The sequence below is a fragment of the Rhincodon typus genome, chromosome 21, assembly GCF_021869965.1.
Source record: "Rhincodon typus isolate 14 chromosome 21, sRhiTyp1.1, whole genome shotgun sequence".
NCBI classification, from domain to species: domain Eukaryota; kingdom Metazoa; phylum Chordata; class Chondrichthyes; order Orectolobiformes; family Rhincodontidae; genus Rhincodon; species Rhincodon typus.
In genome coordinates, this window is record NC_063352.1 from 46,933,391 (window position 1) to 46,946,467 (window position 13,077).

The window sequence follows — 13,077 nt, forward strand, 5'->3', positions numbered from 1 at the left end:
CAATTAAGAATCAATCACATTGCTGTGGGTCTGGGATCATGTATCAACCAGACCAGGTAAGGATGGCAGTTTTCTTCCCCAAATGGTATTAGTGAACCATAGGAGTACTTCCCTGGATAATCAACAATGGATTTGTGGTTATCATTAGACTCTTAATTCCATACTTTTATCAGATTCAAAATCCACCATCTGCCATAGCAGGATTTGAACACAGGTCCCCATGACATTACCTGGGTCTCTGGATTGACAGTCCAGCAATAAAGCCACGAGGGCATCACCTCCCTTATTTCAAATTGACTCTACAAGTAATATATTCGGATGCTGGACATCTAAACTAAAAACAGAAAATATTTGAAATCCACAGCACAGTAAGCAGCATCTGTAGAGAGTAGGAAACAGTTAATATTTCACACCTGTAACCAGGAAGAGAGTTGGTGCCAGTCGGAGATAGGATGGCTGTTCACATGCCAATCAGGCACCTTGCCAGTCACAGTGGAGGAGCAAGACTGACGATGCATTGGGTGTGGACACCATGCATAGTCAAAGGTCTAAGAGCAATATGTGAACTGGGATGGGCACCCACACCTTGCCAGTTGGCAGCATGAGGTGTTTTGTAGCAACATCAGTTACTGACGCACATTTTTACCTTGAGCTGATACCAGCTGTTCCTCTGTCTGGCAGCCTTGAAACCTTGGAAACACTACCACCTTCCCTCTACCTGTGGATCGATTTTGCACTGGCCGCTCCCAGAGCAGCAGGAGGTGCTGTTTCCTGGTGATGATGGCAGAACCTCAGTGGCCTGGATGGACAGAGCTTACTGCAGAGGTCAGCAGCAATAAGATCCAAGAAATCAAACTACGCCCAGTGCTGAGAAAGAGTCAACATCCTCCTCACTGCTGCTTGGCCAAGTGGCACAGAGTGAACTCGCTGCACATTGGTACGTCTGATGTAAGTGTGTGAGTGGAGAGGGCTTTTAGGATAGAGTGTAGGATTGTAGGCTTCAGCACAAGAAGGTGCGTGTGAAGTGAATGTGTGTGGGACTTGATGACGCTGTGTAAGTTGTACCAATTGCAGGAAAGTCGTGTGTGTGTGTGTGTGTGTGTGTGTGTGTGTGTGTGCATGCTTGCATATCTGTGTGTGTGTCTGTGTGTGCCTATAACGTCTGTGTTGTGTGTGTGGATCTCTAGTGCATGTCTGTGTGAGAGTTTATGTGTTCATATATGTGTCTCTGTGTGTGGGTGTTTGTGGGTATATGTGTGTGTGTATGAGAGAGAGCGCGTGTGCGTGTGTGTGTGTGCGTGTGTGTGTGTGTGTGTGTGTGTGTGTGTGCATGTGTGTTGAACCTAATGCCATGGGCTGTCATTGGCCTCCAAGCTCCTGAAGGGGTTGGGGATTATCATGTGAGTGTAATGTCCCCTCCATAGAGAGATGAGTTGGCCATGGAGAGCCAGACCCAGCACACCCCTCTGCGGCTTGGCCCTTTATTCATGGCTCTGTGCAGCAGTGGCTAAAATATAGGGGCACGAGGTACCCTGACTTCCCTCCTACTGACTCTTCTCATCCTGGAATAAGGGAGAAGCCATTGCACACTGAAAGGGAGAGGAAGTGCCAGCAATTTGTCATCTGAGGGTGAATCCAGCTTGTCAATTTCCCGAGGCTAGTCATTCCTCATCCTTCTGCTGTGTGAGGTTTTGCAGGGAATAGCAGGCTGTAACCATCGATGAGTCTGTCTGTGGGGGTACTTGCTATGTCTGGGTGGAATGTCTCCTTCCGTAGCTCAACGGCCTGGAACACTTTTTAAAGACTGCTGTGTGGCTCTGTGACTCTAAGACCGTGGTAAAATCTAAGGTGACTGGTATAAAATTACCATTCATTCCACTGTCAGCCGTCTCTGACATTTGTAGGCAGTTACTGTGTATGTGGTTTATTCAGTCATGTGCGATTGCTGAGCCAGCACCCTGACCCTCGGCTGTTGCTCTGTGTTGTCGTTCTGGTCATTGCTAAGCCCGATCCTGGGCACATCATTTACTTGATCCTGTTCTCCTCTACCCCAGGCAGTCTGCCTGGACTGGACTGTGGACCGAAAACCAGCAAAGAACTATTTGGTTTTTCTATTGACTTGACGACTGCAGAGTGTTAGGGAGTTCTCACATCCCAGTCTTCAACCGCCCCACCATGGCCAGATGCCTTCTTATGTTCCTGCCTTCCAATGTATCTCATGTGTAATCCCTTATAACCACAGAGCCTCTTAGTCAGTATTGTGTTCCTGATCCCACCACTTGGGATAGATTTTGTTACCTCTGATTACAGGCTGACTTCTCCATTAGCTAGGGAACACAAATAGAGGAAGCCACTCCTTTGCCATTGTTGTTATGTTGTGAGAGCTAATTCACACAGCAAGATTTCACAAACACATAAAACCACAACCTCTGTTTCAGAACTTCAAAAGAGACATGGCTGAAACTGAGGGAAGCAAATTCATGATCTCATTGCTGCTTGTGGGATCTTGCTGAGTGTAAATGGGAGTTCCAAATTTGCGCAATGGTGCCTTTCTCAATAAATGTTCTCTTTACGGGGGGAATCTGGCCTGTAACCAGAGGCAGAGTGTTGTGATACACATTGCATCATTCCACAGTGGATGTTAAAGTATGTAATCTGATTAGAGTATTTCAAAATGTACAACAGCAATCATGCCTTCATTCAATTTGAGACCATCAATTAGGACATTCAGGAATCTTTTGAGAGAAGTAATTCCTCCTCATCTCTGTTTTAAATCTGCTGCCCCTCATCCTCAAACTGTGGCCCCTTGTTCTGGATTAACCCACATGGGGAAGCCTAGTCTTTCCATCAACACTATTAATCCCCTTTAGCATCTCATACACCTCAATTAAAGCTCCTCTCATCCTTCCAAACTCTAGCAAATATAGGCCTAAACTGTTCATTCTTTCCTTGTAAGATAAGCCTTTTATCTCTAGAATGACTTTGTGTAGTGTCAACTGCCTCCAATGCAGCTATATCCTTACCTCCTGTAAGGGGACCAAAACGGTATGCAGTACTCCACTTTAATGTGCAATCATCATCTGATTGTCAGAGACAGGGAAGTCCAACAGCCTCACTTACTGGGGGTGATGGGAGTCACTGCTGGAGAGGAGGGGGACTAACTACTAAACACAGAGTGCCCTGGAGTGATGTCCCCAGACTTGCTGGCATCCTCTTTCCCATTGGGGTGTTATGACACCTTCAGGACTCGAAAGTTAAAAGGCCCCAAGGTGATTAGGAACCTAATTTCTTTAGCCTGGTTGTTCCATGAAATGTCAGCCGAAGGGGGAGAAAAGGCACGAGAGTAAAAACAAACAGGAAAATGGCAAAGCAACAATCTCAGATTAAAGCAATGTAACCATAAATATGATAACTACAGTTAGGTGAGCCAGCATCCCACCCTCTCCTAAATATACTCCACTTCCAGAGTCCAATCTGAATGTATCTGCATGGTCAAGGTTCACAACCCATTATTCTTTTAAGAGTTTATTTCCCAATCTAATATCTGAACGTCCAAATAACAACAAAAAAACACATCTGTGGCAACAATTGAATTAACCTTACTGTTCCGTCTGACTGATTTTTGGATTGCAATGTCTTAAATCTTGTATCAATTCCACATCCTGATTTAGATGTAGATTACATTTAGATTTTATTGTCATGTATACTTGAATGCAGGAGTCCAGTGAAAAGTGTATAAGGTCACCATTTTGAATTTGTGAAGAATCTAAAGACATTTTGATGGGGACTATTCTGGGTTTATCAACAACCATCAAATTGGTGAATGACATTTACTCTTTGAAGCAGCTATCACTTCCAATGGTACTGACCTGGAACCACAGAGATAGCAAGAACTGCAGATGCTGGAGTTGGAATCAATGCAGTGTGGAGCAGGAGGAACGCAGCAGGAAAGGCGGCATCAGAGGAGCAGGAGAGTCAACATTTTGAATTGGGACCCTTCATCAGGATCAATAATCATCAGCATCCTGATGAAGGGTCCCAACCCACAATATCGCTCTCCTGCTGCTCGAATACTGCCTGACCTGCTGTGTTCCTCCAGTTCCACACTCTATTGACCTGGAACCGCAGTCATTGGCTTTCAAATGCCACATAGAGCTTGGTCTAAAAATTCACTGGTCGAGAGAGTCACTTAAACCTGGACAAACACATCACATTGTATGGTAAGATTGGATTGGCTGTCTCTTACTTAATGTTTCCATCAAGTCTTTTTAAAGCTCTGTTAAAACTCTTACTGATTTCTGGGCTATGAAATTTGACCCATTCCTGACAATTGCACATTTGCAAGCTGCCTGTCTCAATCAACTGGTGGGAATCAGAAACTTTCCCGATCAGATCTGGAGTCAGGCAGGGCTGCCCACTCTCCCCTGCCTTGTTTGTGTGTTGTGTAGAGTCTTTTGCTGAGTCCATCAGGAAGGATGCAAGCCTGATAGGGGCAGGCAGTAGAGGCCCTGCAGGTAAAAGCCTCCCTGTACATGGACAACGCTGTTGTTTAATGCTTGGATCCACCGTCAATGCACAGACTCAGGAGCATCTGCAACAGGTTCAAACTGGCCTCCAGAGCCAAGGTAAATTGGGGCATCAGGGAGGCCATATTCTTTGGGAACTGATCCTTTAACCTTTTCATTGTCAGGACAGATTAGGATGAACCTGGCATATGCTAAAATTTGGGTGAAGCATATTGCCAAGGTGAGGCAGAAACTGGGCAAGTGAGAGCACCAGTCCCTCTCCACTGCGGGTACAAAGCCAGTCATCAAGCGTGAGATACTCTCAGTCTCAGCTGTACATGGCGCAGGTCTGGCCCAATCCCAAAACCTGAGCTGTTTTCTATTTCATCTGGAGGTCTAAGATGGACCGTGTATGCAGGGACACCATGTACAAAGCTCTGGATAAGGGGGACAAGAATGTAGTCAATCCTGCCCTCATCCTGATGACCACCTTTGTGTGATTGCTGCATCAAGCTGCAAATGTGCAATTGTCCAAAGATTCAGGTTAGGTGCATTAACTATGGGTAAATGTAGGGTTATGGGGATTGGGTAGTGGGGGTGGGTCTGGATGGGATGCTCTTCAGAGGGTCTGCATGGACCCGATGAGCAGAATGGCCTGGTTCCACATTGTAGGGATTCTATGATTCAATGGAAACGGTGTATAGACCTTCGGTACACAAACATAAAGTGTCACAAGGTCCTGATGTTCTAACTGTCCCCAGTGTTGTGAAGGTTGGGTAGTAATTGGTACCAGTGACTAGACTATAATGTTATCAGCTGTATCTTGTGGAAAAATTTGGATAAGAAAACCCCTTCAACTGCACGTCCATCAGGCAGTGGTCAACATGTAACCTCCTCAGTGCCCTGTGGGGAAAGGAGAAGCTTGAACTGGTCTTGTTGGAGGGTTCCCTGAGCAGACTGTCATTGGCAGAATGCCCCATTGCCAGAACTTTTCAACATGCACCAAGTTGTAGCCTGGCTGGCGGTGATCCTTCATGTATGTCCAGACTCCCTGAGCCACCCCACTCTGCCCTTGAGATGACCTCAGTGGTGAAGAGACTGTCACACATCTTCTTCTGGAAAGTTCCTTTCTGAAGGTCTGGAGAGAGATGCCATAGTTTTTGTCAAGGTTTGTCCTGAGCAGCTCTGTGACACGGGACTATGTCCTCTGTGTTGCCCACACACACTGAGACAAACAATGACTGCTCCTGGAGGACTATCAACTTGCTGAAAGATGCTCTTTGGTCTGCCCGAAACTTGTTGGTCTTCCAGAGCAAGGAGTTGACCTGACCGAGTGTTGCAGACTGGCACATTCCAAGGTCCAGGAATACGTGATGAGGGATGCACTAAAGCTGGGGCAGCTGTGGCCAAGGTGCAGTGGGAAAGACCACGTTCTGAGGTCCGTCTACCATGTAATACTGATCGTTTGTTACATCTCACAGCCTTTAGAGGATTGTAAATAATTTCTTGTTTACTAACTGTTTTTGTTTTTGCAATTGTTTTGAGGCTCTAATGAGAAATTTCACAATTTTACTGTATTTTCTGCAATGTCCAAAATGAACTCTTACCATATTGTACTTATAGATAACTTATGAATAAAGCGTATTTTTGCAAAACACATTTGCAAACCATCTGTGCAGCACAAATACGTGACCTTTAATGTGACTTCACTAGTGAAACATGACAAATCTTGCATGGAGAAAGTAAAAGTAGCTCAGTGGTAAGAATATGCTTAAAACTTTCAGGCGACCAGAAAGATAATTCCCATTAGATCCTTCCTCCATGCCTGAAAATGCACCCTGTAGTGATTGGAACCAGGTGGACATCATTGACTATGAGATCCACGACTGGAGTTGTTAACCTGAGCCAATCTAAAAGCCCTGGATGACCAATAATAACAAGGGATTTAGCAGCTCCTCAGTTCAGGGGACTGACACCAAGCTGGCTGGCTACAGTGTACTGTGCACGTGTAAATGAAGGGTGACTTGGTGATGGGATACCGGCACCAGTGCAGTTAATATCCACCCCTTCCTCACATTACCCTGGAGGAGGTTGAGAGACTGTTGTCCACTCCTCGTGAATGTGTCTCTGCAAAGAGGGTCTGGACAGACACAAACAGAAACTGCAGGAGAAACTCAGCAGGTCCAGCAGCATCTGTGGAGGGAGAGCAGAGTTACCATTTCGGGTCCACTGACCCATCATCAAAACCGATGATGGTGATGATGAAGGGTCACTATGGCCAAAATATTAACTCTGTTCTCTCTCGCTCTCTCCATTGATGCTGCCAAACCTGCTGGGTTTCTCCAGCATTTTCTGTTTCTATCTCAGATTTCTGGCATCTGCAGTTCATTTAAGGTCTGGACCGAGTCATTCTTGTCATGGTATGTGTAAGATGGTAATTGCCTGTAATACAGACCATTTATTTTGCAATGCATTAACATTTGTCCTTCATAGGACCCATTTATTGACTTGTAGGGACGACCAGCACAGACTACGGGGAAAACCATACAGTGTCTGAAATGGTGTCTATTTGGTCTTTAAATGTGGCATTGGAACTTTCAAACCTGGAAAGACCCTCCTGTGATCACATTTCCAACTCTTTCAATGCATGATTCACCAAGTAACACATGCAACATCTTATTTGTGGAGATATAGGGATGAGAACTGATATTGGGGCAGCACGGTGGCTCAGTGGTTAGCACTACTGCCTCACAGCACCAGGGACCGGCGTTCGATTCCAGCCTCGGGCAACCATCTGTGTGGAGCTTGCACATTCTCCCCGTGTCTGCGTGGGTTTCCTCTGGGTGCTCTGGTTTCCTCCCACAGTCCAAAGATGTGCGGGTTAGTTGGATTGGCCATGCTAAATTACCCATAGTGTCCAGGGATGTGCAGGCTAGGTGGACTAGCCATGGGAACTGTAGGGTTACAGGGATAGGGTAGGGAGGAGTGGTTTCTGGGTTGGATGCTCTTCGGAGGGTAGGTGTGGACTTGATGGGTCGAATGGTCTACTTCCACACTGTAGGAAACACATAATCTGTTGATATATCTCACCCTGGACCATGGTGGGGTATTACCAAATCCAACATACTTGCCCTCATAACTTCAAATGAGAAAATTCCACCAAAGATGACCGGGAATATTACTTTAAATGCACTAATGCAGTGGATCAAGAGAATCTAAAGGTTCTTACTAGTGATCACTGGAAAATCTTCCACAGACACTGTGTAATCAACAAATAGAATGGGCTCCAGAGAGAGTCATAGAATCATAGAATCCCTAAGGTGCAGAAAGAAGCCATTCCACCCATCAAGTCTGCACCAACCCTCCAAAGAGCATCCCAACCAGACCCAGCGTCCCCGCCCTATCCCCATATCTCTGTGTTTCCCATGGCTAGCCCACCCAGAATATCCCTGGACACTATGGGCAATTTAGCATTGCCAATCCACCTAACCTGCACACCATTGGACTGTGGGAGGAAACTGTAGCACCCAGAGGAAACCCACACAGACATGAGGAGAATGTGTAAGCTCCACACAGACATTCAGAGAATTGGAGACAAAAACATTGAGTGTACTTCAGAAGTGACTGGACCCAATACTGAAGAGAAAATAGTGTGACTTTGAGTGTAAGGTTTAAGGAGTGTCTTTATCACTTGGAAGACTCCTTTGCCTCTGGCCCATGTCAAACTCACTGCTAAACAGAGAAGGAGAACCGCGATTAGTTAAAGAGCTTACAGGCCTCTTCCTGTGCAATGATGCCTTCATGATTTAAGTGCAAAGCAATTGTCACAAAATCGTCAAGCAACTCTAAATGGAGTGTACCATAAACAAATGCGGAACATTATGTACAAACAAAGTAAGTATGACAGTGAATCTTTTAGTTGTTTAATCACATAATCAAAGGTTATTTTCCTTCTTGGCCTTTGCTTCCCACGAAAAACTCTCATTTTGCACAAAACAGAAAGCAGGAAATGAGGGCTGAGTGGTGTGAACTGCTGCAAACATAAGCAGACACAACCAAAAATAACCCCACCCCACAACTTTTCTCCTCATGATCCCTGACTGCTGTTTCAGAGTAACATTCCTGTAGGTCCATTCTTTTGTGATCTCTCCTCCTGGAGTTCTGGGAATGTTGGGAGATCTTGTTTCCCAGTGATGGCAACAGGAAGCAAGGCTATGCCCAATGCTAGACAACAATCTCCTGCCCACCGCTTGGCGAAACGGCACAGAGTGTACCCACTGGGCATTGGTACACCTGGTGGCATCAAGTTGTGTAAGTGTGTGAGTGGAGAGGGATGTTAGGCTGGGGTTTCGGATTGTACACTTCAGCACCAGAAGGAGAGTGTGAACTGAACGTTTCCTGCCCAGTTCACAGTGTTTGGATCTTTTAGAACGAATGGATCAGGATGAGCTTTGCCTCTCCACCCCTTTATTAACATACTTGGCTAAGGAAAGTTCATGCATTTAATCCACCAACTCTTACTCCAGACCACTGTAAAGCTTTTTGCCATTCTGGTATTATACCTGGGTTGTTGGACGCTTTAAGGTGTTCTGGTTTCCGAATGTTTCTGCCTGTCATGATGTAAAAGATTTCTTTATTTTATCTCTCTCTAATTTGCCTGTATTTGCATTTCTGTTAAAACAGGCCAGAGTCTGGAACTTGTCACTGAATGGAGCTACACATAAGAAAATCTTGACCAAAGATGTGGTCGCTGACACAAATTAGATTTGGCACAATAGATTTTTTTTTAAAGTTTGGACAATAGATTTTTGATTTTATTGTCACGTGTATTTCACAGTAAGAGTAGAATAAAATACAGTCAAAAGCTTTCATTTGTCGCCAGGATATGGCACCATTTTGAATAATTTCAGAATAAGGAAGAAAATAAAGATATAGCTTGAAGATCCTTTCCTGAACCACTCGCCACCACTTTGCTGCCATCTACACAGGACCCAACCAATGTCAAAGACACCAATCCCCAGAGCTGATTCTCCTCTGCCATCGTCTCGCTACCCCCTGCACTGGACCCACCATCATCAGCGTGTCTCTTGCTGCTGGGTCCACCTCATTGTTGTTGTCGTGATGCCCTTCCATCAACGTTTCGCTGCGCCAGCACCAGACCCAACCAACAATGAAGTTGCTGATCCTCATGCACCATAGGCCGCTGGGCCTATCTCACCCACATCATACCAGACATGTGAAACAGGTGGCTCACACACATAAACACCTTGTCTACAGTAACAGTCTTGGCAATGGTCATCAGGCCAGTTTGGAGGGGGGCTGGGGGAAGCAGAGGGTGAATGCTGTTCATCCTGCCTGAGGAATACAGCAGATCACACCTGTTTTGGCACAAACCTAGAGGAAGCCCCATACTGAGGTTAGGGTATGTTGTACAGAGGAGGTCTACCCGCTCTGAGAACTAACACCAAAACACCCAAAGAGGAGCACCTCGCCCTATAATCTGTAAAAGGAGCATGAAAAGTGGTGTAACCTACCTTTCAGCAACTTCTAGTGGACTAATCAAATAAATTCTCAACACTTACTTTACAATCAAGAAGTAACAAATTATTTATCTAACTCTAACAGTGAGCAAATTAACTAAACTATTAAAAAACTGAATAAACACCTTCTAACTACTACCATTCTCAAATAAAACAAGATTCTAATGGTACGCTGTTGTAACAAATACAAGTCCCACTTATTTAGGTTATGAGTCTTCTGAAATGTTCTGTGCCTTCTCCATCGTATCTTTTGGTCAGGAATATTGATTAGTTAAGCCTTTGGTACTATTGTTATTTAGGTGGTGCTTTCTCTAAGACATAGAGGAGGCTGCGAGAGCCAGTGATTCTCTCTTCAGGGCTGAGGGCGTTTAGCTCTAGCAGATGGCAATTAGCTCTCTGGTCTTTGTCTAACTGCCTCCTTCTTTTATATCCTTGATGACATATCAATACTTCTTTCAATAGGATTGGTCCTATGTTGTCAAAACCATAGATTTAAATTTAATTGGGTTTTGGTATCTAAGTGCCTGGTTCAAATTGATTGGCTAAATTCAAAAACTTGTTGTCCTGGTAAAAACTGCTGCTTGGCCTGCTAACTGTACGGCGTCTTGATACAAATATTTCAATTTGGGTGCTCTCTGTGTACTTGCAGACTTTCAAGCTGCTGCTTACAGGCATCCATTTTAAATCTCTAAGCACAGTAAAAGCACATCATCTTTTAAAGGGACCACACAATGCTCTCTCTTCCCCCCACCCCACCAGCATTTTACAAACATAAAATTCTAACTTCCTACCTCCCAATCCACAAATACTCTACCCAACATTGCAACAGTATGAACTACTGGCATTTGCCTAAGTTGCCAAAGCCTCGGCCAAAGAATGTATAAAAAAAACCTTCAAGAATGTTGATCAGTTTATGCTTCTGGCTGTGGACCCAATTCCAGGGTAACACATGGGACAGTTCATAACCACCTGATAACAAACTCTTTTACATGGGAACACCCTGAGCGACTGTTCCTGTGAGTATATATTGTTGTATGGTGTGTTAAGAAAGGGTAAACGTAGTAAGTGGAAGTTGCATTGATAACAAAGAGAAGATAAAGTCATCGTAGTCCCAGAGGACCATAGGCTGCTCTCTCATTAGAGAGAGAGAAACAGAGAGAGAGAGAAAGAGAGAGAAGATTTGTAGCTCGGGTTGTGGATGAGGTTGTAGACTTCCTCGCTGAGCTGATGTGTGTGAATGCAGACATTTCGTCACCCTGCTAGGTAACATCATCAGTGCGCCTCCAGTGAAGCATTGGTGTTCTGTCCCGTTTGTTATTTATGTGCTTTGATTTGCTGGGGTGGTCCAGAAGTGATGCCAACTAGCCCAACAAACCAAGGCATATAAGTAACAAGCGGGACAGAACACCAACGCTTCACCGGAGGCGCAATGACGATGTTACCTAGCAGGGTGACAAAACGTCTGCAACCAAAACCACCGGCTCGGCGAGCAAGTCTACAACCTCAGAGCAAGAGAGATGATGGGTGATGGCTCAACCTGAGGGTCACCATGTCTCAGACGCTTAGCAACTTTTAATAGATGCACCATAGAAAGCATCCCATCTAGATGCATCACAGCGTGCTATGGCAACTGCTGTTCCCAAAACCACAAGAAACTACAGTGAGTCATGATCACAAGCCCTGTCCATCATGCAAACCAGCCTTCAATTCTATGTCTTATCTGTACTTCCTGCTGCCTCGGGAGAGCAACTAACATGAAAGACCGTCTACAGGCAGATTGCACATACAAAGTATGTCAGAGTAGCAAAACAGAGTGCAGAGTATAGTGTTACAGCGGCAGAGAAGGTGCAGAGAGAGAGATCGACATTAACATTTGAGAGCTCCATTCAAAAGTCTGATGCCAGCAGGGAAGACCCCTCCCACCCCAGTTATACTATCTTCATCCTCTTCTGTTGAACAGAAGATATAAAAATTTGAAAACATGTATTATCAAATCCGAGAACAGCTTCTTCCCTGTTGTCGTCAGACTTTTGAAAGGACCTCTCAAATGTTAATGTTGATCTCTCTCTCTTCACCTTCTCTGCGGCTCTAACACTGTACCCTGCAATCTAATCTGTTCTGCTACCCTGACGTGCCTTGTATGGTGCGATCTGCCTGTAAAGCATGCAAAACAACACTTTTCACTGTATCTTTGTAAATGTGACAACAATAAATCAAACCAAAACTCAAAGGGAGAGGTTACTAAGTGGGTCCTTCATAGTAACTGAACCTGTGCTATTGACATTATTCTGCATCACAAAGCAGCTATCTATCCAACGGAGCTAACTATGCCCCTGCATTCATTGTAGTGCTTTGTATGATAGATATCAAAGTATGAGATGAAAGGGTAGGGAAACCCTGTCTCCCCCTTTAATTTACTTCACTCAGTTTGCATTTAGCTGATTGATGTCTAACATTGAAACATACTTATTCTTCTCGTATTTCCTAGTCCTCCTCCTTATTTTTATTCAGTGGTCTATAGCATATTCTTGATATTAGTTTGGAATTTTTAAAATTAGGCTGTTTAATCAGAAGGGGCATTTTTTACAACTTTTTACATACCACATAATCAACTTCTTCTACCTCCCAAGTGTCACTGATTTGTCATCCATTTGGGATTTTAAATGTCAATATCCTGAATCTATCCTCACTTTCTCTGGTTGGAGTCATACCTAGCTCAAATGAAGACGGTTGTGGCTGTTGTCAGCTCCAGGACATCTCTGCGGAAGTTCCTCAGGGTAGTGTCCTAGGTCCAAACATTTTCAGCTGCTTCATCAATGACCTTCCCTCCATCGTAAGGTAAGAAGGGGGAATGTTCACTAATGATTGCACAATGTTCAACTCCCTAGATTCTGTAGCAGTCAATGTCCATCTTCAGCAAGGCAACGCTTCTCCTTCCTCAGGCAGCTAAGGAAATTTGGCATGTCCATAAGGCCCCTCGCCAACTTCTACAGATGCACCATTGAAAGCATACTGTCTGGGTGCATATTGGC

The 13,077-nt window shown here is 44.7% G+C and overlaps 1 long non-coding RNA gene across 1 annotated transcript; it reads left to right on the top strand.

Moving 5' to 3' along the window:
* The first annotated feature begins 485 nt into the window (after window positions 1-485).
* On the top strand, window positions 486-10,094 carry LOC125485631. Its single transcript, XR_007264325.1, has 2 exons — window positions 486-937; window positions 9,189-10,094. It is a non-coding gene; the product is annotated as an uncharacterized LOC125485631 (long non-coding RNA).
* The last annotated feature ends 2,983 nt before the right edge of the window (window positions 10,095-13,077 follow it).